We start from the raw sequence: 27,126 nt of genomic DNA, 5'->3' as shown, positions 1-27,126 counted from the left end.
TACTCAGGAGACTTGAATCTCTGAACTGTTCATGTGCCAACTGGGCCCTGAGCCTCAGCAGAGTTGCAACTCCTACTCTGGTTTTTGGACTTACACAGGTCAGCTAACAGAAAGGTGAAGATGGTCACCCACCACACTAGGGAACTGAGAGTGCCTACAACTGCAAGCAGGAGAATTACATTCATCATCCTTGTGTAATCTAAGCCCCTTCTCGCAATAGAGGTGGAGTGGACATCATCATCCCAGTTCCCACAGAATGGAGGAATAAAATATGGATTAGAGTGGACTCACTGATATTCTACTATAAAACTATGGTAACTACTAATTGAAGAAATTGTATTGCTGGTGGGGAGAAAGTAGACATAGGAGTTGCTGAGGTCAGGGAGTGGGAAGAAGGGGATGTGATGAGGGGGAGTTGTCCTCAATGATATTGAAGTGTCAGATGCTGGATTTTATATATCCTGCCATAACCCACTGAATGTACTGGGGGAGAGTGTGAACTACAGGGTAAACTATTGTCCACCTGGTGCAGCAGTGTTCCAAAATGAGTTCACCAAGTGCGATGAGTGTGCCACAATGATGGGGGAGGTTGTTGGTGTGGGAGGAGTGTAATGGGGGATTGGGGGGTATAGGGGAACTCTTATGTTTTTTATAATGTAACCTTTTTGTGATGCATGTAACTTCAAAAAATACAATTTACAAAAATGATGGTGGTGGGGGTGTGGGATGTGGGTTATATGGGAACCTCAAGTTTTTTTAATGTAATGTTCTATTTGATCTATTAACTTTAATTTTTTAAAAAGTGTTATTAAAAAACAAAAACAAAGTAGATACTACCCAAAATAGTGGGGTTCCTGAGGGCTTTAGAGACACCCAAGTCCTATGGTCATGGCAGGTAGTTCTGTAGTTTGTTGCCTTGTAGTGTCCCTACTCTGGTGTTTGTGTTCCCGAGTGTGACAGAGTTGGATTCAGATGTAATTTCTCTACATGTGCCTCTTCTGTCCCTTCTATTTGAACTTATAGTTGGTGATGGAGTTAGTAGGTATATGTCTACAAGACCTTCTTGATCTTAATTTCTATGCAATGGAAAAATGAAGGAGACCATAAAGAAGAGACATAGCTCTCTAATACCTTAACCAGGGAGTAGTTCATATCAATTCCATAAATATTTCTTTGGCAAGAATAAGTCACCTAGCCATACCTAGATATCAAATGGACTGGGAAATGTACTTGACTATGAAATCACTTTCTAGCATTAACTGCCTACTAAGGAAAAGGGAGCAGGAACTGTGATGTGTTCCTATCTATATGAAACACCAAAGATTTATTTGAAGACATATTAAAATAACCAGGCCCATTGGGCAAATCCAAATAAATTAATTGTTTTTAATCTGTTATAGAATAAAGGGATCATTGATTCAACCCATAATTAAATTAAATCAATCAAATCTTTATTGAATCAAATATTTAAGTGTGGCTTATGGAAAAACAAATTTTCTTATGCATTACATACTGCATAAAATAAATTAAATATGTGGAGTTTTTTTTCACAAAACAAATTTATTGATACATATTAATAAAGCTTAAATCCATTCAAAGGGCATAATCAATGTTATTCAGTATAATCAGATATTTTTTTATTAATCACTTCATTCATTTTAGAGCATTTTCATTATTCCAGTAATAATAATAAAAACAAACCAAACAAATAAACAAACAAATCTCATCACCTCACAATCTCTCTATGCTTCCTCTGCCATACATAGCTGCTATTCTGTCTCCTTCTCTGTAGTTTATTTGTATTTATAGTTTGTAAAAGCAGACTTACATATACAAGATCACCCATAATCATATTTCACACAATTTGTATTTCTTATCCCACAACATACATGTCTCTAATATCATTATGTTAGATAGTCCCATATTACAGTTTTTAGCCTTCCTTCTAATAATATGTATGTCCTTAGATTTTCTCTTTCAAACACTGTCATATCCCTATAATAGCTCTGTGAGTCACAAACACCATGATGTGCTCTCACCATTCCCATTCATTTCCAAAGATTTACAAACAACCTTACAACCAATTCTGCACAGATTAACCATCAGCTTTCTATATTCTCTACCCTAATTCTATTTTCTGGTGACCTATATTCTAACTATTAATTCCATGAGTTTACACAATATATTTAGTTCATAATGGCACAATCATACAGTATTTGTTCTTTTGTGTTTGCCTTGCTTTGCTCAACATAATGTCCTCCAGGTTCATCCATGTTTTTATACGCTTCATGACTTCATTTCTTCTTACTACTTTAAAATATTCCATTGTGCATACACCACAATTTTTTATCCATTCATCAGTCACCTGGATGGTTTCCAACTTTTGGCAATCATGAATAATGCTGCTATGAATACCGTGCATATGTCTATTCATGTCACTGCTCTCACTTCCCCTGGGTATATACCTAGTAATGGTATTGCCAGGTCACATGACTAGTCTGTGTTCAACTTCCTTAGGAATGGTCAAAAAGTCCTCCACAGTGGCTCTACCATTCTACATTCTCACCAACATTAATAAGCATTTTTATCTCTCCACATCCTCTTCAACATTTAGAATTTTCCAACTTTTTAATAGATGCCAGTCTAATAGATGTGAAATGATATCTCATTGTAGTTTTGATTTGCATTTCCCTAATCACTAGTGACATCGAATATTTTTTCATGTGTTTTTACACTACTTGTATTTCTTCTCTGGACAATTGTGTTTTCAAGTCTTTTGCCCATTTTTAAAATTAGGTAGTTTGTTGTTGGGTTGTATGACCTTTTTATATATCATGGATATTAAACCCTTATTAGAAATATGATTGTCAAATATTTTCTCCAATTGAGTGAGCTGCTTTTTCACCTATTGACAAAAACCTTTGAGATGCAAAAGTGTTTAAATTTGAGAAGGTCCCATTATCTTTTTTTTTTTCTGTTTTTGCTTATGCTTTGGGTGTAAGGTTTAAGAAACTACTGCCTACCACAAGATCTTCAGGATTTTTCCAACATTTTCTTCTTGGAGTTTTATAGTTGTTGCTTTTATATTTATGTCCTTGATCTATTTTGAGCTAATTTTTGTATAAGATGTGAGGTAGGGTTTCCTCTTTCTTTCCTTTTGATATGGCTATCCAGTTTTCCAGCAATATTTGTTGAATAGACTGTTTTGGCCCAGCTGGGTGGGCTTAACAGCCTTGTCAAAAGCACTTGACTGTAGATGTTAGGGTCTATTTCTGAGTTCTCAGTTTTGTTCAATTGGCCAATCTGTCTTTATACCAGTATCATGCTGTTTTTACCACTTTAGCTAAGTAATTTGCTTTAAAGTCAGGAAGTCAGAGTCCTCCATCTTTGTTCTTTTTTAAGGTATTTTGCCTCTTTGGAAAATTCCAAAAATTTTAATAGATCAGTTTTCCATTTCTGCAACAAAGCTGTTGAGATTTTAAATGGGATTATATTGAATCTGTAAATCAGTTTGTGTAGAATTCACATCTTAATGATATTTAGTTTTCCAACCCACAAACACAGAATGTCCTTCCATTTATTTATCTTCTTTGTTTCCTTTTAGTAACATTTTGTAGTTTTCTGAATACAGGTCTTTTATGTACTTGGTTAGGTTTATCCCTAAATATTTGATTGTTTTAGTCAGTATTATAAATGGAATTTTAAAAATTTCCTCCTTAAATTGTAAATTAGTAGTATATAGAAACACTATTGCCTTTTGCATATTAATCTTATTACTTGCTACTTTGCTGAACTCATCTATTAATTCTAATTGCTTTGTTGTGGATTTTTCAGGATTTTCTCGATATAGACTCACATCATTAGTGAATAGTGAATGTTTTATTTCTTCCTTCTTATTTGGGTGCCTTTTTAATTCTTTATCTTGCCTAATTTTTCTAATTAAAACTTTTATCACAATATTGAATAACAATGGTGACAGTGGGCATCCTTGTCTTGTTCCTGATCTCAGTGGTAAAACTTTCAGTCTTTCACCACTGAGTACAATGATAGCTGTAGGTTTTTGATACATATACTTTGCCGTGTTCAGAAAGCTTCCTTCTATTCCTATCTTTTCCTGTTGTATTTGGTCAAATGCTTTTTCTGCATCAATTGAGAGGATCATATGATTTTTCTTTTTCCATTTATCAATGTGGTTTATTTCATTAATTGATTTTCTTGTGTTGAACAACACTTGCGTACCTGGGATGCAACTCACTTGTTATATAATTCTTTTAATGTACTTCTGGATTCTGTTTGCAAATATTTCATTGAGGATTTTTGCATCTATATTCATTAGAGTTATTGGTCTGCAATTTTCTTTTTCTTTAGTTATCTTTATCTAGTTTTGGTATTAGGGTGATATTGGCTTCATAGAATGGGTCTGGTAGGGTTCTTTCCTGTTAAATTTTTGGAAGAGTTTGAGTAAGATTAGTATTAAGGAAGTGGACTTGGTCCAGTGGTTAGGGTCTGTCTACCACATGGGAGGTCTGCAGTTCAAATCCCGGGCCTCCTTGACCCATGTGGAGTTGGCCCACGTGCAGTGCTGATGTGCACAAGGAGTGCCGTGCCACGCAGGGGAGCCCCACATGCAAGGAGTGCGCACCGTAAGGAGAGCTGCCCAGCACGAAAGCAGGTTCAGCCTGCCCAGGAATGGCGCCGCACACGTGGAGAGCTGACACACACACAAAAAAACACAAATTCCTGTGCCACTGACAACAACAGAAGCAGACAAAGAACATGCAGCAAATAGACACAGAGAACAGATAACTGGGGTGGGGGGAGAAGGGGAGAGAAATAAATAAATAAATCTTTTTTAAAAAAAGATTGGTATTAGATCTCTCTCCACAGATCTTTACTATTTTTATCCTTCAGCTTGGTTTGGAATTAGTTTGCTGTTTTTTTTCTAGTTCCTCCAGCTGTGCAGTTAGATCTTCAATTTCAGCTCTTTATTCCTTTTTAATGTAAGCATGAAGGACTATAAATTTCCCTCTCAGCACTGCTTTTGTGATGTCCCATAGGTTTTGGTACGTTGTGTTCTCATTTTCATTCAGCTCGAGATATTTGCTGAATTCTCTTGCAATTTCTTCTTTGACCCACTGATTATTTAAGAGTGTGTTGTTTAATCTCCATATATTTATGAATTTTCCTTTTTCCTGTCCATTATTGATTTCCAGCTTCATGATTATGTTATGATTAGAGGAAGTGTTTTTGTATAATTACAATCCTTTTAAATTTATCAAGACTTGTCTTGTGACCCAATATATAGTCTATCTTGGAGAAGGATCCATGAGCACTTGAAAAGAATGTATATCCTGCCAATTTGGGATGCAAAGCTCTATAGATGTCTGTTAGGTCTTGTTAACTAATCATATTATTCAAGCTCTCTGTTTCTTTATTTTCCTCTGTTCTGATGTTGTATCAAATACTGAGAGTGGTGTAGTGAAGTATCCAACTACTATTGTAGAGACGTCCATTTCTATCTTCAGACTTACCAGTGTGTGCTTCATGTATCTTGGTTCTGTCAGGTTAGATGCATAAATATTTAGTATAGTTATTCCTTCTTGGTGAATTGCCCCTTTTATTAGTATATAATGACCTTCTTCATCCCTTATGATAATTTAGCAATGCTTATATGTTGTCTAATATTAGTATCACTATTCCTGCTCTCTTTTGGTTACTATTTGCATGGAGTATAATTTTTCCACCTTTCACTTTAACCTGATTGTGTCCTGACATCTGAGGTGAGTGTTTGTGGACAGTATACACAGGGTTTATATTTTTTACCCATTCTATCAGTCTATGTCTTTGGATTGGGGAGTTCAAGCCAATTACATACAATGTTATTACTGTAAAGACATTAATTACTTCATCCATTTCATCCTTTGGCTTTCTGTTGTCATATCATGGTATTGTCTGTCTTTTTGCTCTTTAATTTATCCTTCCTAAAAATTTTCATTTCTACACTGTTCTTCAAGTCTCTCATCCTTGTTTTTTTCTCCTTTCAGACTGCAGCACTGTTACCTGGGATTTCCTCTTCTTTACCTCTCCATTTATATTATGCTAGTCTTTCTCCCAAATCTATCTTTATCTTTTACACAAACCTTTCTTTGGCTATTCTAGTTGTTTTTGAAGTTTTTCCTCTGAATGCTCATGGAATTAATTTTGCCCATGTCTCTCAACAGTATATAGTATTAGTCATATTGTTGTGGAATTTAAGAGAAGTTCAATTATTTGAGTATAGAGAGGCCAGGACTCAGGAATGATTTTGAGAAGGAAAAATGGTTTATTGACGGCCGGCCGGACTCGGGAGCTTTCAGTTTGAATCCCGAGCCCCGAACAAGATTTTCAAACGTCTTTTATACAGAGAGGAAAGGCCAAATGGTCCCTTTGTTTCAGTTCTCAATAGGCTTCAATTAGCATATATCTTCCACATCTTAGGTAAGCTTTTAGCATGGACTCCAGACATTCTAGATAAGCCTTTAGCATATTTGGTTTTTGCATTTCCCCTAAATACTTAAAGTTTATAGCCCCCGCATTGTTAAACATTTCCTGGGACTGGAGCTGCTGCTAGTCCCCAAGGGCAGGACTGCAGCCCCCCACCGTTCCACACCCACAAGTCAAACAACTTAGTTATCTCTGAAGAGACAAAGAGCCTTCCACCCATAGCCCACATCATTCCCCCCTTTTGTCAAAGTTTACTTGCTAAGCTTTGGCATAATTATTGTTGGAGCTATGAGGTGGATGGCTGTTTGTTGTCTTGACTGATTATTTATCAGTCTTTAGTACAGCATCCAGGACCGTTTTTAGAAGTTTAGAACTTTTCATTCTGGACAGCAGAATCTTGGGCAGGGGCCTCCCGCAGTTATTCTGCTGCCACTGGCACTCACGTGGATTTCCAGTCAGGTTCCAGATCCATCTATTACTTTTATTTTACTTTTAAAGAGTTTACACCTTTAATTTAAAAGGGGTGCTGAAGGGAGACGATCTCTTTTCTGTAACTGCTTCCTGCTGGCCATGGGCTGTAGTCATTGCCTAATAAGGTGTAAAACTCTTTAATTTATTCTAACTGGAGGAAGATGGATCTGGCATTCTGTACGAAGTTGGATGAAGTTTTCATATGGTTAATAAGATGTTCACTCTGAAAGAAACAAACTTAATTAAAAATTTGGAATACCTGTTTTTAAAAGAGGACACATTGGATTACAGAGGTAGACAAGGTTAGGTGCCTATAAAGATGGCATTCCTTAAAAGCTGGTGGGAACAGCATATATATTCTTTTTTAAGTTATCCATCTTTAGAGAGAAATTGCAACAGACACTTAGCTTTGTCTGAAGACACATTCCAAGCTGTTCAATGATTGACACTCATTCGCTCTGTCAGATGCTCCTGGTGAACTGGCACTCCTTGGGCAACTGGCTTCACTCAGGATTAGAACACTAATTTGGAAATACTCTTAGTTTTCACCTGTGGGAGTGATCAGAACTACAGAATAAAGATTTTATACACCTTGGTTTTCATTGTACAATTTCTAGCAATTTTGACTTGTTCAATAGGTGACTCACCATCAGCAAGCAAGCCTCACTTTTGCTAACTGAGACTGGCTGAGACTGCCACCTTATTCTATAGACATGTTATTAACTGTTTAGAAAATGATTTTACCAGGAATTTAACATGTCTAATATACTTCTGCACTTGATCCAAAATAGAAAAGATAACATTACAATTATTAGGCATATATTTAGTACAGGATAAAAGTACAGCACTTAATATTAACTAATGTATTACTTAATGCATAAGGATTCAGAGTTGCCATTATTAGTTTTGAGTTTCAGGTTTGTAATACTTTACATGTTATCTCTCCATGAGAGCAGGCCATAATGCCAATTGTGTTTAAGTTTTACTTACAGTCTCCTGGTATCATGGCTCCACTTAGCATGTTCTTCAACGCAGTGAGCAAGTTGCAGCATCCTTCCAGTATTCCAGAGATTTTCCAGTATTCTACTAGCCTGGTGCATAGTGCTCTCTGGCACCGTGGAACAGTGCCAGTCTGGAGGCGATATCCATTGTACACTTGGCTGTACCGAGTCATTATTGGCTGCAGGAGCTTGAAATTGCAATATAGTTTCCATCGACTTCAGGAGCAGAACCAGAGACTGATATAGCACATATTTTTAATTGAGGGGTCAGTGACAAGCCTAGCCAATAACTCACATGGAGAGGCCACCTGTAATGTATACAAGGCCTGGTTCAAATGCACAAGGGTTTGACAATGTTAAAGTTTATTCCTTGTTTTATATATATTTTAAACAACTTAACGCAATACATATATCAAATGACTATTTACTTACACAATTTTACTATGAAGATAACAGTAGGTACTTTACTTTAGTAATAGAGGAAAAATATTATTTTTCATTGTTAGAATGAAAACAGAATATTTCCAATAGAATCAAGACAACTTTTTATTACCATTTACTTAAATGTGTATTTTGCAGTGGCCTTCAGACAGGTTTATTATCATGAAGTTATTTCTGCTACCAATACCAATCTAAGTTTCTTTAGTTAACAATGACTTCTACAATTGGAACTATTTAAACATTTTCAGTTTGGAAGATGTTTTACAAACTCCTTATAATTGACTATAACCGCATTGACTAGACACCTCATGTTTAAATAAACTTACTAAATTACAATTACCAATGAAAGAAATTTACTCTTTATTTAAGAGAGCATATCTACAATCTTTTTCCTTTAGCCTAATTTCACCAATGTGAACTTACAATTTTCATTACTGTAAAGATTTTGTACATATGTTAATTTAGTTTATAAATTAACTATGGGAGATTACACTCAAGTTAAATAAAATTGAAACCATAATAGTTTATGCAAGGAATGTTCTCTTTTTCCCTTACAGGAAGCTAAAAACTTCTTTTCTTTAAGTTATGAAAATTATTAATTTAAAAGCATAACTGACTACCAGGTTTTAAAACACATTACAGAATTACTTAATTTTTTTAAAAAAAATCATAACCCAGGAAAGATCTCTCCATAGTTTTTATGGACTTTCCTTTACTTACTGAAATTTGTTAATAGAGCCACTAATTACCTTATTTTGTTGGAAAGAAATCTTCTGGAAGAAAATAAGGCTCACCAGATTGTGGAGAAGAAAATAATTTATTCTCAATCTTGCAAGAAGGGGCGCAGAGCCAGATATGGCTGGTGCCCCGAACAAAGAAAAATGACACAATTTATACCCCTAAGCCTAGCATGCAAGCTCTTCCTCTGTTTTTCCATAGATTGGATACTTCAGAAGTTACAGCTTATCTGAGATTTAACTTTCCCACGCAAAAGTTTGATTTAACTGCTTCCTCTATCACATTCCAACCATTTTAGTTTTTACCTGCTCCCCCCTTTTTCAAATAAGGAATAGAATTTAGTGCTGAAATGGCACCGACTTAGTTAGCTTCTTCTTGGGCATCCTTCCACTGCCCATAGGACTGGCCTAAACTGGTCTCCACTGCTGTCCAACCCGGGAGTGGGAGACTGAGGCAGCAGGCCACCAGGTTACATCAACATTTTTCTTATGTGAAAATTAACCTAATCTTTGTGTGTGTGTTTTGTTTTTTTTTTTTTTTTTGCAATTTATGGCTGACAAAGGTTTAAACTGGGAGATTACCAGGCAAACTGATTCTTAATTCCCTACCCTAGTAAGATAGGTTTAATCTGCCACACCTAGTCTTGCCTTAAAAGCTCTTGCAAAGAGGAGGCCCTTTCCCAATTGTTTCCATAATCAGATTTCTATGACTTTTTCATCCTGCTTAGTTCAATTTGGGCTTTAAGAATATTTATAAATATAACTGCATATTTAATTTTTAACAATTTGAATAGACCTCTTTTAAGAATTTTTATTTGTTAATTTGATATTATCCTGATGTATGAAGACATACATTGAGCATTTTTTTTAAAAAAATGGGCAGACACAAAGAGTTAGACACAAACACAACTCATTGATATTACTTGTAATTTGCATTATTTTATATACTGTTTAGCTTAATTAATTAGGGGTCCAGAAATACATATTACTTATATAACTGCATATTTAACCTCAACAATTTGAGCAAATAGGCAGACATGAATAGTTTGACACAACAACATGACTTTAGTTACTTTAAACTTTTCAAAGACTTTTGAAACTCTTCTTAATTTGCACTATGACCATGCAGTTTACCACAAGAATTTTCTTTCTTACTTAATGGATTGTAATAACCAAAATGTTCTCAATGCCTTAGCACCATTTTGTTTTAGAACTTTATATTTTACCTTGAAATTAGCAGAATTTTGGATAAGCAACAAGATTAATTTTATATATATTTACTGAGGCTATTTGAAGCCTCAGGGAGACAGACTGCTTTCTCTCATGAATTGCCACTCTTAGGAACACTGACCGTCAAGGCAGGAGACTTCTCCCCCTCCACCCCCCTTTTGGTTTTGGAGATAATAAAACTCCAGTGGTCATTTAACCTTATTCTATCAGGCAGCAATTTATTTAGTTTACACTTGAATTCATGAGAGAAAGGGTTACTAATACCAGAAGAGGAGACAGTGATGTCCCAGCTCTTCTCAATTATGAAATAACCATAGGCAAAGGCAAAGGGTGAGGTTAGGCTTGAAGTAACCATAAACAAAGGAAAGGTTAGTGTAGAATTTACACTTAAATAATAGTTTCAGGCTAAATTCACCCAGCTATAATCTCAGTTATTGTCTTTCCACTGTTTTATAATATAAATGCATTTATAAATGATTTTAACTCTTAGTTACAGTTTTTATTAATTTTTTAAAACCTATTAATTTTATAACACCTTTAAATACCTTTCATTCAACTTATAACATATTAAATGAACTTAACCATTACTTTAATTTTTCCTTTAAAGTAAAAGAATAAATCTCTTGCAGTTAGTTTGAAATAAAAGGCTACTTTTCAGGATTAGATTTCTAGAACATAAAATGTTCTTTTAAAAGAGGTAAGACTCTTCAAACATTGAGGATATGATGAGGTTAAAGCACAAGAAGCTATTGATAAAATATTTTCTTTGTATATTGATCTTACTCAATTTAATCATAAAAATTTCCCTTCCACAAACCTTCTACACTTTCAGTATTCATTCAGGTTCTGTCCCACACTCTACTCTTTCCAATAATCAATCATTTTATCTTAGGACAAAATCATCTTCTGTTGCCTTAACAATAAAAACACACTCCATATATCCCACATGCTAAGTTACCAGGCAAACTTCTTACAACATATAATTGCCATTAATACTAAACAAGTTTGTTAAAATAATGAACTTTTCTTCTCTTTAAATACTTAGTAGCATGTAATACCAGAAACAGTTTTTTTGGAAGCAAGTTGGCAGGGGAGATTGGCTGCCGAAAAAGTTTGTTATAAAATTGCCTTTTATTATTATTATTATCAATTCAGTTTTGTTAAATAATGACTTTCTGCAATTAGCCACTTAAATACCTTAAACAATGCTTTGTAAAACTTTTATAATTATTTATACCCTTAAGACAGATTTTACCTTCACAGAACACATTCTCTCACTTAAGGTTACTACAATACCTTCTAAGAACCTGAGCAGAATGCAAACGTATTTTGGCTTTGACACCCTAAGGAGGGAACTTTACTGCATTTATTCTGATTCTGCTTTTCACCCTCTTCACTTCCCCCCCCTTCCAGGCAGTCAGGCGCACAACAAACAGGAATGCGGCTTATGAATAGAAGGGTGGACTCACTGGAAAGGGGCAAGCCGCTCCCCGATTTCCAGCTTTCAGCCAAAATGGGCAGACAGAACCTACTCAAATTTGGCAACTCTCCCAGGAACCCAGCCACCCCGACTGGGACACTCCCAACAAACTTGGGTGCTTGGCGCGGACACAGATGGCCTCCAAGCCCCGGCAAAGGGCCAGACCAGAGACAAGACAGCAGAACATGCACAAACATCTAGACTCCTCAGCTTTTGCCCCAGAATCATTTCACCCCCTTGCCAATGGCAAGGGAGGGCTCCAGCTCAGCTGTAATTCTACTTTATGTAAGGACACAACTCCAACACTAACATTGAGCTGACACAGACAGAAGCACAAAGGTCACTAATCTGACTCACAAGTTTATATATTTATTTTCACCTCGGCTGCCCCCACAGCCATCACAAACCTCAGAACACTTAACATTTGGTATAAAGCAAATTCATTCACAAATTAGCACCATAACAAAAGATTTCAGCTAGACTTTTCCACTGTTTAAACTTTACATCCAGACCAAGCTCCACCAGAAAAGCCGATCCATTTTCCTGTAACCAAGTTTTGTTTTCCTTAATCTAGACCAATTTCCAGGATATTAGGACTTGAACCTATAAATACCCTTCCTATTAAAATCGAGACTCCACTCCTTTAGTGGATATAAGACCAGTACCAGATTCTAACATGCAGTTAGACAAACCCAAAACACCAGGGCTTTTCCCCGGTTTTCCTCCTTTTCCCAAGCCTAGAGAGAACGGCTTCCCCCCAGCCTTCTGGGGCTACTAGGGTTCTCTCGGGAGGTGATCAGCCTCCCCTTCCTAGCAATTAAACTAGGGCCTTCCAGACTGTGCTCACCCGGGGAGTCTTACCTTCTTCCATGTTTGGAGTTCTTTTTCGTTCCCAGAATCTTTCTCTTCAGACCTTCCATTGCCCTCGATTTTTGTCGGGAAGATTCTGGTGGAGCCCACATCTTTTCTGGATTAAATTTAATCCAGGGGCGCCCAGATTTGGGGTTCACCCGAGTCCTCCCGGCTTCCTCAGGGATTTGGAAGGGGCAGCAAAATGCTACCGTCTCTGGCCTTCATTTATTGTCCCACCAGAGTCGCCAAAAATGTTGTGGAATTTAAGAGAAGTTCAATTATTTGAGTATAGAGAGGCCAGGACTCAGGAATGATTTTGAGAAGGAAAAATGGTTTATTGACGGCCGGCCGGACTCGGGAGCTTTCAGTTTGAATCTCGAGCCCCGAACAAGATTTTCAAAAGTCTTTTATACAGAGAGGAAAGGCCAAATGGTCCCTTTGTTTCAGTTCTCAATAGGCTTCAATTAGCATATATCTTCCACATCTTAGGTAAGCTTTTAGCATGGACTCCAGACATTCTAGATAAGCCTTTAGCATATTTGGTTTTTGCATTTCCCCTAAATACTTAAAGTTTATAGCCCCCGCATTGTTAAACATTTCCTGGGACTGGAGCTGCTGCTAGTCCCCAAGGGCAGGACTGCAGCCCCCCACCGTTCCACACCCACAAGTCAAACAACTTAGTTATCTCTGAAGAGACAAAGAGCCTTCCACCCATAGCCCACATCAATATGACCTGTTATTTTTTCATTGAAACTTTAGACATTTCCCATCTAAGGACTGTGTCACATATCTATTCAAGAGTTGTTGCAAGAAGTAAAACAGTAGTAAGCGTGAGGAAATAAACAGGTGTAATGTTGAATGATTGGTGAAGAAAATATCTTTCTTCTATAAAAATGAAATTTTTTAAGTTAAGTAGTAGGGGATCTTATTAGCAGGAAGGATAAAGGGATTCTTTCTAAAAAGCCTAAAGTTGCAGAATGTCAGCAAATCTGATAGAAATGTGGTTACATTAGTCCATCAAAGGACTTCATAAGTACTTTGGAGGTTAATTTTTCTCTTTTTTTTTTTTCTTTTTTAAAAAACAAACAGCTTTATTCTATGAGGTATTAATGGCTTGGTTCCTACTGCATGTCTGCTTGCAGAGTCTCAGACCAATTCTGTATCTGTTGGACATTTCCTAATTAATCTTTGTAGATTGAGAAGAGATGTTCCTTAGGAATTAAGTTAATAGGGCAAAGCTCCAGGATAAAGTAGTTCTAAAAGAAAAATATCTGCTCTTCTCACGCCTAATCTGTAAAGTGAAAAAACCAAACACCAAAAACCAAAAAGCATTCTACAGGCCTTCTACAAATTTCCAGTGAATTTCTGCCCTAAAACAGAGCTCAGGCCATTTCTTTGCCCTAAATCTGACAATAATTGAGTGCTAATTTCTTCCATGCTAACCTCGGGGTAAGCCGGAGTCTGAAGGGGTAAGCTGGAGTCTGAATGAAACAAATTAACTATTTTGTCATACTGTTCCTATGTGTGATTTAAATAAAACTTGTTCTTTACAGTCATTATTATATTGTATTGTCTCTAGCAAAGAAGTCACCTCTTCTATTAGCAACACTGCCATGCAAGGGTCTAATATTCACATCAACTTTAGCATAAAAGTTTGTATTTGTCAAAGGGCTTCCTGCATTCTTTTTAATCACTTGCTTTTCTTTGGTGGTTGCAATAACTTGGTTAGTTTTAAATTACTAAAGACAATTTCAAAAGTACTGAAGAATTTTCTATCTCCTAAGCATCGAATTCATAAATTCAAACCTCTAATGGATGACATAATGCATCTCAAACTTCAATACTGTGCTTGTCTTTTTTTCCCTAACAAAAGAAATATTTGCCTTGCGTTTGAATTCTGTTTAGTTGTACCAACATTCCTCTAGTTACTCAACTGAAGCCAGAAACCATTCACTCCTTCCCCTCAAATGATCTTCCAGAAATCCCCACTGCCATCAGAGCGATCCACATATCATTCTCCTCTTTGTGATGCATATGGATACTCTTTGACTACAGGACAGAATATGAGTACTTCTTCACATGCTACAAAGTCTTGTAGGACATGGCTCTTCGGTCTCTTCCACACCACTGATCCTCATTCTTTACTCTATTCCTAAATTTCTATGTATAGTTTCCACTGTTCACTCAGCTGTTTCACTCCTTTCATGTTTTGTAAGTATATTTTCCTTCTTTCTATTGTTCATGAAATCCCAATAGTCAGCCGTCACCCTGCCTTGGTTTCACTGGACCATTTCACACTGTACCTGACTGACATGCTCTCCCTAAACTACCCTGTTCTATATCCGTATTTTTATATAAAATATATAACATTGACTTGTAATATTTGACAAGTTTTATCTATCCAATAGATAATATGGTTCTTATAGGCAGAGACCTTATCTTATTCCTATGAATAAGTCTCTAGTATATAGTGCAATGCCTAACATATTGCAAAGACTTGTATATTTTAGTTTAGCACAAATTATCTCATTGGATTTTTGTAAGATAATTTAGCAGAAATTATACTCATTTTACAGATGAGGGTCAGTCACCTAAGCTTTGTTCCATATCATATGACTTAAGGTTGAAAATACAAAACAAAAACCTTGGTATTTATCCAAATTAAATTATACTAATTCAAAATTAATATAATTTATTAAATCTTCTAGGCTTTTTGGATACTGAGCTGGTTTGAGTCTTTTGTGGACCTGAGAAAATTATGTTCTTAAGCTAACACATTCCTATACATGTATGTGGGACCTTTTGGCTAGATTCAATTACAGGACATTTTGATTAGATCATTTTTATTAGATCACTTCAGTTAAGGGCCCAGGTGGACCCTGGATCTTTTTCTTGGAGTATTATGTAAACTGAGGACTGAAAGCAGAGAAACACAGAGAAAGAGAACTGTAAGCTTTTACCCTGTCATGTGAGAGGATTGCCTGGAGCTACAGAAAGTCAGAGAAATCCCGAAAAGTTTAAAGAGAAGCTAGGGGCTGGAATCAGTAGATCAGAACAAAGCTGAAGCAAAGTGGCCTGGGGAAAGAGAAGCCATGTGCCTGATGGCCCACAGCTGAGCTAGGAGAGAAAGAGATCCTGGAGCAGAAGACAGAGACCAGCTGCCTTTTAGCCTTGCCACATGGCAAAAATCCAGGAGCACACCTTTGGTGAGAGCATCTGTGATGATGCTTTGAGTTGGACATTTTCACAGCCTTGGAACTGTAAGATTTTACCCTAATAAAGTCCTATTATAAAAGCCAACTCATTTCTGATATTTTTGCATCTGCAATCTTTAGCAAATTAAAAAAGACATTGAGAGCTAAAATTAAAAAATTAAAACATTTATATTTAAGTTATTTTGGTTATTTTGGCAGATAATCATGAGCAGCAGTATTGCTTAATGGTTAAGAACATGATTTTAGGAATAAGACTGATTGGTTTAAATTCTGGTTTGGGCACTGTCTATTTGTGTAACCTTGGACAAGGAATATAATATCTATATACTTCAGTTGGCTCATCTGTAAAATGTGCCTCATGGGATTGCTGTGATGTTATATAAATTAATATAAGTAAAACTTTAGTACATGGCACAGATTAATATATAAGATTATGATTATTATAATCTAAAATTAGGAAATATCCAGGAAACCTTAATGAATATACTTGTATATATACAAACACATATACATATATCAATTATATGTATATATTATATATATACATACATATACACGTATTTGTATAAGTGTGTGTGTAATGTGTATATATGTCTAAATACCTAAAGACCCTTCTGTGATGAAGGTTGTAAATTTGTTGGCTTAGTGTGTGTTTTCTCAGTCTATATTCTTCATTGACTAGTATTGAGACAATGCTACTGTAGGGCTTCCCTCTGGATACCTGCTCTGTTTGAATGGAGTTCTTCAGTCAGTTATTACAAATTTATAAAATCTTCAAAGAGCCATGACTTTATGATTTTGCTTAAAGCACACTGACTAAAAGAAACATTGGATTTGTAAAAATGACAAATTAGGGAAAATATATTTTTAGTAGAATTCATTAAATAGCAAATGGTTTTTCACACCATTGTTGAATACTTCCAGTGCTCCAAAACACATTGCACACTTTATTCATGGATCCATCTGAAAGAAAAAAAATTCCATAGTAAGGGAAAAATTGTTGGAATTACCAAGATTTCAGAGATAGTTAAATCTGGGGTTGATAACTATATCACACCCTCACTTTCTGAATGATATAAGCAAAGTAACAATTATTCTGAGGTTTTGTTTCCACATAACACTGGCACATAAGTCAGCATTCTACAAATATTTGCTATCAACTTTTTACATTATAGGAAGTAAAAAAATCCTTTCAACTTTTACCCACTTGTCCTTTCAGGGGTTATTCTATATTAGAAGCTTATCTACATAAATGCTTTCATTTAAGATAAATATCCAGAGATTTTTAAAACTATTTTTTTTTTTAGCATTTTGCAAGGCTTGTAATTTTATTAATTGATCACACTTCTCTGAGTGGGTTTTATTTTCTTTTAAATATTCTTATAAAGAAGGTTTCTAAAATTTAAAAAAATATCATAGGTAAGGTTTAATAAGAGCAGACTATCAGAGAATTATGAAATCATAGATATTTGTTTTTAATCAATGTAGAGAAAGATGAAATTTGTTTTTATGTCCACCTCATAACATTGCCAACTGATAATGGTGATTACCAATTGAAAGTCTTAGACTTCTTTATAATTTTCTTCAATAATTTATATTGCTAAGCCACATTTCTTTCATTTTTGTGCAATTAGGTTTTTGGACGTAAGATAGCACTTGAGTAACCTTGTAATTATTTTGATTAAATATGTCTTGTTATATTTGGCCCATCTTTTAAACCTGTCAAGATCTTGGAACATGATTCTGTCATCATGCCTCCCAAATTCATATAATTCACACATTTTCTGAACTTGCCTTGAATATTTTAATACAACTGAGTACTAAAATGGAAGCAGAAAAAGCTCTGCATATTTTACCATGAGGAAATTTGTCAGTAATTCCATATCATCATTTGGGTTTGGGCAGTTTTGTAATCATCAGTTTACCTAATTGCACAAATGTATCTATCAAAATTAGAAATACAGAGAATTGAAAAACTTTCCTTGTGATTACTTAATTTTTTAATTGGGGAAAAGCTTATAGCATGTTGTAGTGGATGTTTCCTCCATTTGTATAAATTGAGACTGAAGCCATACTAATATTAAATAAAAGTACTGTAGTGGAGAAATTCGGATAGGCGCGGTTTCGAAGGCCAGGACACGAGAGAATACTGAGAAGGAAGTTGGTTTATTTCGACCGGCCGGGCTCGGCGGACTCTTGTCCTAACAAAAACCGAGCCCCGAACAGCCTTTTCCAGACCCTTTTATACAGAGGATATAGGATTAGGAAGACTAACAGTGATGGTAAACAGACCTTTGGTTAGGTTCTTCAGATCTTAGTATCAGATAGGTTATTTCCTCCAGGTGAGTTACATATTCTCCACATCCAAGCTAGTTTGGATTAGCATAGCTCCACATTGTCTGGAGGCAGCCCTGAATACACATTCAGTCTCACATCCCTTCTGAACATTCAAAGACTGTAGGGCCTTTATTACTTATTTGGCCATCTTGGAGACTAGGTACTCTTGGAAATAATTTTGATTTTAATACACAGGCTATATCATATTCCCCCCTTTGAGGCCGAGTTTAAGTTATTAAACTTCGGCATCACTATTGTCTGAGTCCCTCTGGACTGGCTGGTATGTATATAGAGCCATGAGATGGGCAGCTGTTTGCCTTTTTACTACACCATCTATTAGGGTGCACATGTACTTATTGCTATGAGTATACTTCCGCTCCCAGCCGAGCCCTCCACAATTTGTGTTCCATGGTGTCCCAGAGTCTATAGCCTGACATGCATCAAATAGGAGGGACACTTGTTCATTCTGGCTCATGACTGGGGTGGAGGAAAGCAACTTCCCATTTCGATTAAGCACTCTTATTTCCCATTTACGGGAGACTGTTGGGGGTCTAGGATCATAGCAGGTTATTTGGCCAGATGCATTACAGACACTATAGGAGGTTCCCTGAAACTGACAGGTGGTTACCTGGCCCTTGCAGGTGTAATGACTATGATATATTAATGTGGTGTTGACATGGGCCCCTGAACGCACCTTTTGAATACATGGCTCACATTCTGTGGTGTCGACCTGGGACCAGGGGAGGTTTAGGGCTAGAAGTAGGAAAAACAGGCAAAGGGGCATTGCAACAGATTAAACCGGATTCCTAATCTTCGGCTGTGCGTAGACCAATCAGCTTCCGGGTGTGATTGGAGCAGAGCTCGGTGTTCCCTCCTCAATCTTCGGCCGTGCGTAGACCAGTCAGCTTCCGGGGTGTGACTGGAGCAGGGCTCGGTGTTCCCTCCTCAATCTTCAGCCGTGCGTAGACCAGTCAGCTTCCGGGGTGTGACTGGAGCAGGGCTCGGCGTTCCCCTTTTTCGCAAGATGAGTTTGGTTGGGTTGTGGGTATCTGGAACACAGGTCCAGGACTCTGAGGCAGCTCGCTTGACTCGGCTATGGTGAATCCACGGGATGATTTCAGCCACCTTAACTGCAGTGGGGGTGGATAAAATGACAAGATAGGGCCCTCGCCATCGAGGAGTTAGTGGAGCTGACTTCCAGTCCTTGACCCAGACTGCATCCCCTGGCTTGTACGGGTGTACAGAGCTGCTTAAGCTAATGGGGGCCCTTTCTTGGACCCAGCGATGCAGGTTATGTAGGGTTTTTCCTAAGCTTATCATCTGCTGAGCTATTGATAAGTTCCCTCTTTCTCTAAGATCCCCCTCTATATTTCTGATTAAGGGAGGAGGCCTCCCAAAGAGGATTTCATAAGGAGTTAGGCTTAGTTTTCGGCTTGGGCTGGCTCGAATTTGGAGGAGAGCACTTGGAAGTACTTGCACCCATGTTAGCCCAGTTTCTTGGCAAATCTTGGCAATATAAGTCTTTATTGTACGATTCATTCGCTCTACCTTTCCTGAGCTCTGAGGATGGTAAGCGGTGTGCAGTTTCCATTGGATGCGCAGTGCCTTTGCAATCTTTTGAGTGATTTCAGAGACAAAGGCTGGTCCATTGTCAGAGCCAATTGAGAGCGGTAGCCCATAGCAAGGAATAATTTCCCTAAGAAGAACCTTGGCTACTTCTTCAGCTTTTTCTGTTCGAGTGGGGAAGGCTTCCACCCAGCCAGAAAACGTGCAAACAAGGACTAGGAGATATTTATAGCCTCCAGATCGTGGCATTTCAGTGAAATCAACTACTAGATCTTCGAGGGGCATACTACCAATTCTCTGGACCCCTGGGGCTGTTGTGGGCCCCTGACGAGGGTTATTCTTTGCACATGTCACACATCGTTGGCATACAGCATGGGTGATAGTGACTAGTCTTGGGATGTAAAAGAATCTTTCTAACACTTCCTTAAGATGAGTTTTTCCCAAGTGTGTATTCTCATGGTAGTCTTGAACTACGGCTGCTGCTAATATTTGTGGCACAACTATTCTGTGATCAGGCAATGTCCACCATCCATTTTCCCCTTGTGTCCCGCCCTCAGAGAGTATCCACTCTCTCTCAGCTTGAGTATATTGTGGCTCTCGGTGACTCAGAGGCTGCGGGGCAAGGACAGGCAGTGTATGCTGGATGTTCTGATAATTAAGGGGTTGAGGAATGAGAGCAGCAGCCAGGTTTTCAGATAGGGATCCCTCCCGTGCCACTCTTTTTGCTTCAGCGTCTGCCCTCCGATTTCCCTGGGCAATGGGGCTGTGGCTGGTCTGGTGTCCCTTACAGTGCATTACAGCTACTTTGGCAGGCTCCCAAACTGCATCTAGTAGCTCCAGAATCTGTGTGCCGTATTTAATGCTCTTGCCTCCCGAGTTAATGAGTCCCTTTTGTTTATATAAGGCTCCATGCGCATGCAGGGTAAGAAAGGCATATTTGGAGTCTGTGTAGATGTTAACCTTGGCTCCGGCTGCAAGTTGCAAGGCTCGGGTGAGGGCAATGAGTTCAGCTTTTTGTGCTGATGTGTTATTTGGGAGGCGCTGTGCCTCTACTGTGGTCTCAGATGTTACTACAGCATATCCTGCTCGTCGATTGCTGCCCTGCATAAAGCTACTCCCATCTGTAAAAAAACTCCATGTCAGGATTTGCCAATGGCTGGTCTTGAAGGTCTGGCCTGCTGGAATATACTTCTTGCAATGTTTCCAGGCAGTTATGGGCTGGAACCCCTGGCTCTACGGGTAGCAGGGTGGCTGGATTTAGGGTTTTTACAAGTTCCAGCTGGATGGATGGGTTTTCACATAATAGAGTCTGATATTTAACCAGGCGGCTGTTAGTAAGCCAATGTGTTCCTTTGGCTTCTAAGATTGTGACTACTGCATGTGGAACCCGGACAATAATAGGCTGCCCAAGAGTCAATTTTATAGCTTCTACTGTAAGCACGGCTGCAGCCGCTACAGCTTGCAAACATGAAGGCCATCCCTGGGCTACAGTGTCCAGTTGTTTAGATAAATACGCTACAGGTCTTTGCCAGGAACCGAGGTATTGAGTGAGTACTCCTACTGCTATGCTTTGGCGGTTGTGAACATAGAGGTAGAACGGCTTACTGAGGTCCGGGAGTCCGAGACTCGGTGCTTCCATTAGAGCTTGTTTGAGAGCAGTGAAAGCATTTTTCTGTGGGCTTTCCCAGAGCAGGGGATCCCTATCTCCCCCCTTTGTGGCTTCATATAAAGGGCGCGTGAGAACCCCAAAATTGGGGATCCAATTGCGGCAGAATCCAGCTGCCCCAAGGAACTCTCACAGCTTCCGGCGAGAATTGGGCTCAGGAAGACTACAGATCGCTTCCTTTCTCTCAAGTCCTAATTCACGGCGCCCCTGTGTTATTTTGTAACCTAGGTATTTGACCTGAGGTAGGCAGATTTGGGCCTTTTTCTTAGACACCCGATAGCCCTTCTGCTGTAGATGTTTTAAAAGAGCATGGGTTCCACCAGCACAGTCCTGATAGGTGGAACTTCCGAGAATGAGGTCATCTACATACTGGAGAAGAAAACAGTTATGGCTTTCTGCCTTAAAGGATTTGAGATCACTGGCCAGGGCTTGTCCAAAAATAGTGGGTGCATTTTTAAATCCCTGAGGCAATCGCGTCCATGTCAGCTGCTGCCTTTCATCTGAATTTGGATTTTCCCATGTAAAGGCAAAAATCGGCTGACTCCTTGGTGCTACCCTAATGCAGAAGAAAGCATCCTTAAGATCTAGGCATGAGAAATAGATTGCCGATGCTGGTATTAAGCTGAGCAGAGTATAAGGATTTGAAACTGCAGAATGAAGGGCTACTACTGCCAAATTAACTGCTCGTAAGTCCTGGACTGGGCGGTAATCTCCATCTGGCTTTTTAACTGGGAAGAGAGGGGTGTTCCACGGAGACTGGCACGGCTTCAATATGCCCTCACTCAGCAATCTCTGAATATGTAGCTGGACCCTTTCTTGCGCTTCGCGTGGAACTGGATACTGCCTTATGCTTACTGGACTGGCTGTAGGCTTTATTTCAATAATAACTGGAGGAATGTCATGTGCCATCCCCATCGGGTTCCCCTCTGCCCATACTTCAGGCACATCTTCAAAGGGGAGCTGTGTGGCCATGGATTGGCCAGTCTCACTCAGGCAAAACAGTCTCCATTCCTCCTGCAGAGGAAGGGTCAGCGCTACCTTCGGAGGGTCTTGTGGCCCCAAGATCAGTGTGGATTGCCCTGTGGCACTAAAGGTAATTTGAGCCTGTAGTTTTGACAGCAGGTCTCGACCCAGGAGGGGGACTGGGCACTCCGGAAGATAGAGGAATTCGTGAGTGACTTCCCTTCCCCCAATGTTGCAGGTCCTGGCTTGAAGGAAAGGCCGTTGGGCACTTTTGCCAGTTGCCCCTACGATATTGGCTTGCCTTTTTGATAGAGGCCCAACTGGCTTGGTCATTACAGAATGTTGAGCCCCAGTGTCAACCATCATCTGTATGGTGCGGCCCCCAATTTGAACTCCGACCATAGGCTCCTCGGGGCCAAGGGAATAGGAGCCCAGTCTGTCCTAATAATCTCTATCAGAGTCCTCCATTCCTGCCAGCCCAATGATCTGATTTGCAGGTTTCTTCTCTGAACCTTTACGGTCGCAGCGTTTGGGTCGTGATACCCCACTGGCCTTTCTGGCTAATGCTTTGGCTGCAGAGGCAGCCGGGTCAAGTGGCCAGCTAGGACACTCTCGCTTCCAATGTCCATCCTCCTTGCAGTATGCACACTGATTTCGCCCTAGACGTGGGCCTTTCCCTCTCCTTGGGGCTGGGGCTTGCCAAGTTACCTTCCTTGTTACAGGAATGGACTTTTCCACTATGGCTGCGGCCAGAAAATCTGCCTTTTTCCTCATCTTCCTAATTTCCTCCCTTTTTGTTTCTTCATCACGGTTGACATAAACCTTAGTAGCTACTTCCATGAGCTGAGAGATATTCATTCCAGCAAACCCATCTAATTTCTGCAGCTTTCTCCGAATGTCAGCCTGTGACTGAGCAACAAATGCTGCATTTACCATTGTTTGGCTCTCAGGAGCATCTGGGTTAAAGGGCGTGTATACACGGAACGCCTCACACAATCTCTCATAGAATTGAGCAGGACTCTCATCTAGAGCCTGTAGAATTTGACTGGTCTTTGCCATATTCACTGCCTTGCGGCTCCCCGCCTTGAATCCTTCAACTAATGCCCTATGGAATGTCTCTAGTCGGTTGAGCCCGACAGCGCTATTTGGATCCCACAGGGGGTCCTCTTCTGGGAACTGCATGCGGGCATATTGATCACTGTCCAAAGTTCCCTCAGGTGGGTGCTCTCTAAGCCAGGCTAGCGCTCCCTGTGTGACCCGCATTCTCTCCTCAAAGTTCAATAAAGTCATTATAAGTTGTTTACAATCAGCCCACGTGGGTCTGTGGGTCTGTATGATAGACTGGAAAAGGTCTGCCATGGCCTGAGGCTTCTCCGAAAATGGTGGGGTGTGGCTTTTCCAGTTAAAGAGATCTGTCGTAGTAAAGGGCACATAGAGGAATGTACGGCTTCCTCCCTGAACCTGGCCATCTGCATCGTAAAAGATTGGGGCCCGGGTTTCACGGAGCGGGAACTGGAAAGCAGCCTTTTCCCCTGCTCCCTCTGCTCCCGGGGCTCCCTGTGGTTCGAGCTGTAATCTCTTAGCGTCTCCTCCCTGACCGACCCGCAGCGCTGCTGCGGCGTTGCCAGAGGCAACTGGCTGTAAAAGCAGCTGGTCTGCATTTTTTCTTGCCGAAGGTGCCAAAGACCGCTGCGGAGATGGTAAAAGCTGCTGTGGGGATGGCGTAGGGCTCTCAGGTGCAGATGGCAATAAAGGCAACTGCGGGGATAGTATAGGTGCCCTCTCTGATGGTGACAAAAGCAGCGGCGGGGATGGTGAGGATATCGCACTTCCCTGTGCGGATGACGACTGTGGGTCACTGCTTAGGGAGACTAGCTCATTTTCATTCCTTAGTACCGCCGGGGCGGGAGTCATCGAATAAGGCGGTGGAAATTCAAATTCATCTGGCCCTTTCAAAATGGGCGGATTAGCACTGGACTTGGGACGCACTTCCTCTGTGCCCTTTGCACGGTGATTGTTTGGTTTGGTCCCTGGGACGGCACTCCTCGGTTTCTGCATTAAGCAAATTCTAGCTTCCTTAGCCATGCACTTCCTTAACCAAGGTGGGTTTTGGCTCACAGCGTTTTCCCAAGCATCAATGTAGGGGAATTGGTCCGGATGCCCTGGATTTTCAGTCACTGCCTCGTGGACTTTACGGATGATCCGGGGATCCAAAGTGCCCTCCTGGGGCCAGCCCATGCCGAAAGTTGGCCATTCTAACTCACAAAGCATCCTAAGCTTTCCTGGCTGAAACCTTATGCCGTACATCTCTCCCTGGAATGCACGGGGGAAGTTTTCTAGCATACATCCTAACGGGGTTTTACTGTGTGTGTTTCCCATTTCCACCCTGTGCTGGCGGTGTACAACAGTCACTCAAGCCTTTCGCTTCGTCCGTCTCCGGCCGCGTCCCTCGCAGGAACTTTCAGGCGCCTCTTAACCTTAGCGGATCGGTATAAGCCCCCGATATGGAAGAGGGTCCCTTTGCAGGGACCCCCCAGACCGCCCTTGATCGTATGAGGTCGCCACGGAACCGCGGATCGGGACTCCGCACTCGCGCCGCAGAAGCAATTTTCCGCGTCTCACTCAGTCGCCACAAGCACACGCACACAACCACCCCCCTTTCCTTTCCTCGGACCTGAAGAGGAGACGGCTTCCTCCTGTATTCTCAGGAGTACTAGGGCCTCCTCTATGAGAGTTGATCAGACTCCCTCCTAATTTCAGAATTAGGCCTTCCCTGCACTATGCCCCCAGGGGTCTTACCAATCCGACGTGTGGAGCTCCTTGCTTCGTTCTCAGGGTCTCTCAAACCTCCCGGTGTCCCCGGCTCCTCCGGAAGGGCTCCAGCGAAAACCACAACCTCTTTCTGGACTCAAATGGGGTGTCCAGGGGCGCCCAGGGCTGGGCTTCGCCCGGGCCCTCCCGGCCTCCCCGGAGACGTCCGGTAGGGGCAAACAACTGTTGCCGCCTCTGACCTTCTCAGCGCCCTCCTGGCTGGCTCGCCAGAAATGTAGTGGAGAAATTCGGATAGGCGCGGTTTCGAAGGCCAGGACACGAGAGAATACTGAGAAGGAAGTTGGTTTATTTCGACCGGCCGGGCTCGGCGGACTCTTGTCCTAACAAAAACCGAGCCCTGAACAGCCTTTTCCAGACCCTTTTATACAGAGGATATAGGATTAGGAAGACTAACAGTGATGGTAAACAGACCTTTGGTTAGGTTCTTCAGATCTTAGTATCAGATAGGTTATTTCCTCCAGGTGAGTTACATATTCTCCACATCCAAGCTAGTTTGGATTAGCATAGCTCCACATTGTCTGGAGGCAGCCCTGAATACACATTCAGTCTCACATCCCTTCTGAACATTCAAAGACTGTAGGGCCTTTATTACTTATTTGGCCATCTTGGAGACTAGGTACTCTTGGAAATAATTTTGATTTTAATACACAGGCTATATCAGTACTATAGGTAGGTTTTAGCTGAAGAAGAACTAGTAAGAAAGCAGATGTCATTTACTGAAGACCATCTTGAAAGGCAGTATACATTTTAGAGTCCTGATAATCATTAAATTCCATTGTCCTTAATGTCATACTCAATAAATGGATGATTGGGTTCTAGTTTTGATCCCCCTAGGAAAGATAGTCACGAGGAATTGGTGTAATAAGAAAGGCCATAAACCTCAACATATTAATATCCATATCCATATCCATCCACAACAGAGCCATATCATTGCACCAGCAAAGCAAACCCAAAACAATTAATGGGCAGCTCTTAGGAAAAGGATATGGGAACAGGAGAATGAACAATTGGGTCCATTCTTATCTTTACTGGTTCATCCATCAAAAAAGAGCATGTATTAGTCAGCCAAAGGGGTGCTGATACAAAGCACCAGAAATCTGTTGGTTTTATAAAAGGTATTTATTTGGGGTAAAAGCTTACCATTACAAGGCCCTAAAAGTCCAACTCAAGGTACCTTAAGAGGTACTTTCTTCCCCAAGTCAGTTACCACATGTTGAAGTAAGATGGTGAGCCTCATCTCTCCTTCCTTCTTCCTTCTAGGGCTCATAATTTAATCAAAGACATCTCAGCTGAATCTAATACAATCAAAGGGTATCACACCCAGAGGAACAGGTCTCTAAAAAGAGACCAGAATTCTCTCTTTATAGAATTCATAAATAATTTCAAACTGCCACACTCCACCTTCTGAATTCCAAAAAGATATTACAATATTCAAAAAACCTTAAATTCTTTCAGTTAGCAATGTTAAGTAGAAAATAACACCACAGTTTTACTGATACAGTTTTTCTTGGGGCAAAGCCCCCCTCTGGCTTTAAACCTGTGAAACTTACAAAACAATGTATTTGCTTCCAGTATACAAAGGGACAGCTAAAGGATAAACATTTGCATTACCATAAGGAGAATTTGGGAGGGAAACATGAGTCGCTGGTCCCCAACAGTTCTGAAAACCTGCAGGGCACAATCCATTAGATTTCAAAGTCTAAGAGTCATTCTTAAAATGATGATGGTGATCCATCTCCGTACCTCACCCTCCAAGAACATTGAGGCAATGGCCACCCCAGTCTCTGGGGTAGAGTTTCAACCCTCTTAGTACAGTAAAGTGGCAGCAACATTCCCTGGCATACAGGCCTAA

General features: G+C 40.0%; 1 long non-coding RNA gene across 1 annotated transcript; it reads right to left on the bottom strand.

Moving 5' to 3' along the window:
* Positions 1–18,057: 18,057 nt before the first annotated feature.
* Positions 18,058–25,748, bottom strand: LOC139438666 (uncharacterized). Its single transcript, XR_011648369.1, has 2 exons — positions 25,242–25,748; positions 18,058–19,377 (listed from the first exon to the last, which is right to left on the bottom strand). It is a non-coding gene; the product is annotated as an uncharacterized lncRNA (long non-coding RNA).
* Positions 25,749–27,126: the final 1,378 nt, after the last annotated feature.

Source organism: Dasypus novemcinctus, chromosome 3 (assembly GCF_030445035.2).
Source record: "Dasypus novemcinctus isolate mDasNov1 chromosome 3, mDasNov1.1.hap2, whole genome shotgun sequence".
NCBI classification, from domain to species: domain Eukaryota; kingdom Metazoa; phylum Chordata; class Mammalia; order Cingulata; family Dasypodidae; genus Dasypus; species Dasypus novemcinctus.
Note: the sequence above shows the minus strand (reverse complement) of the source record. Positions and strands in the feature narration are given on the sequence as shown.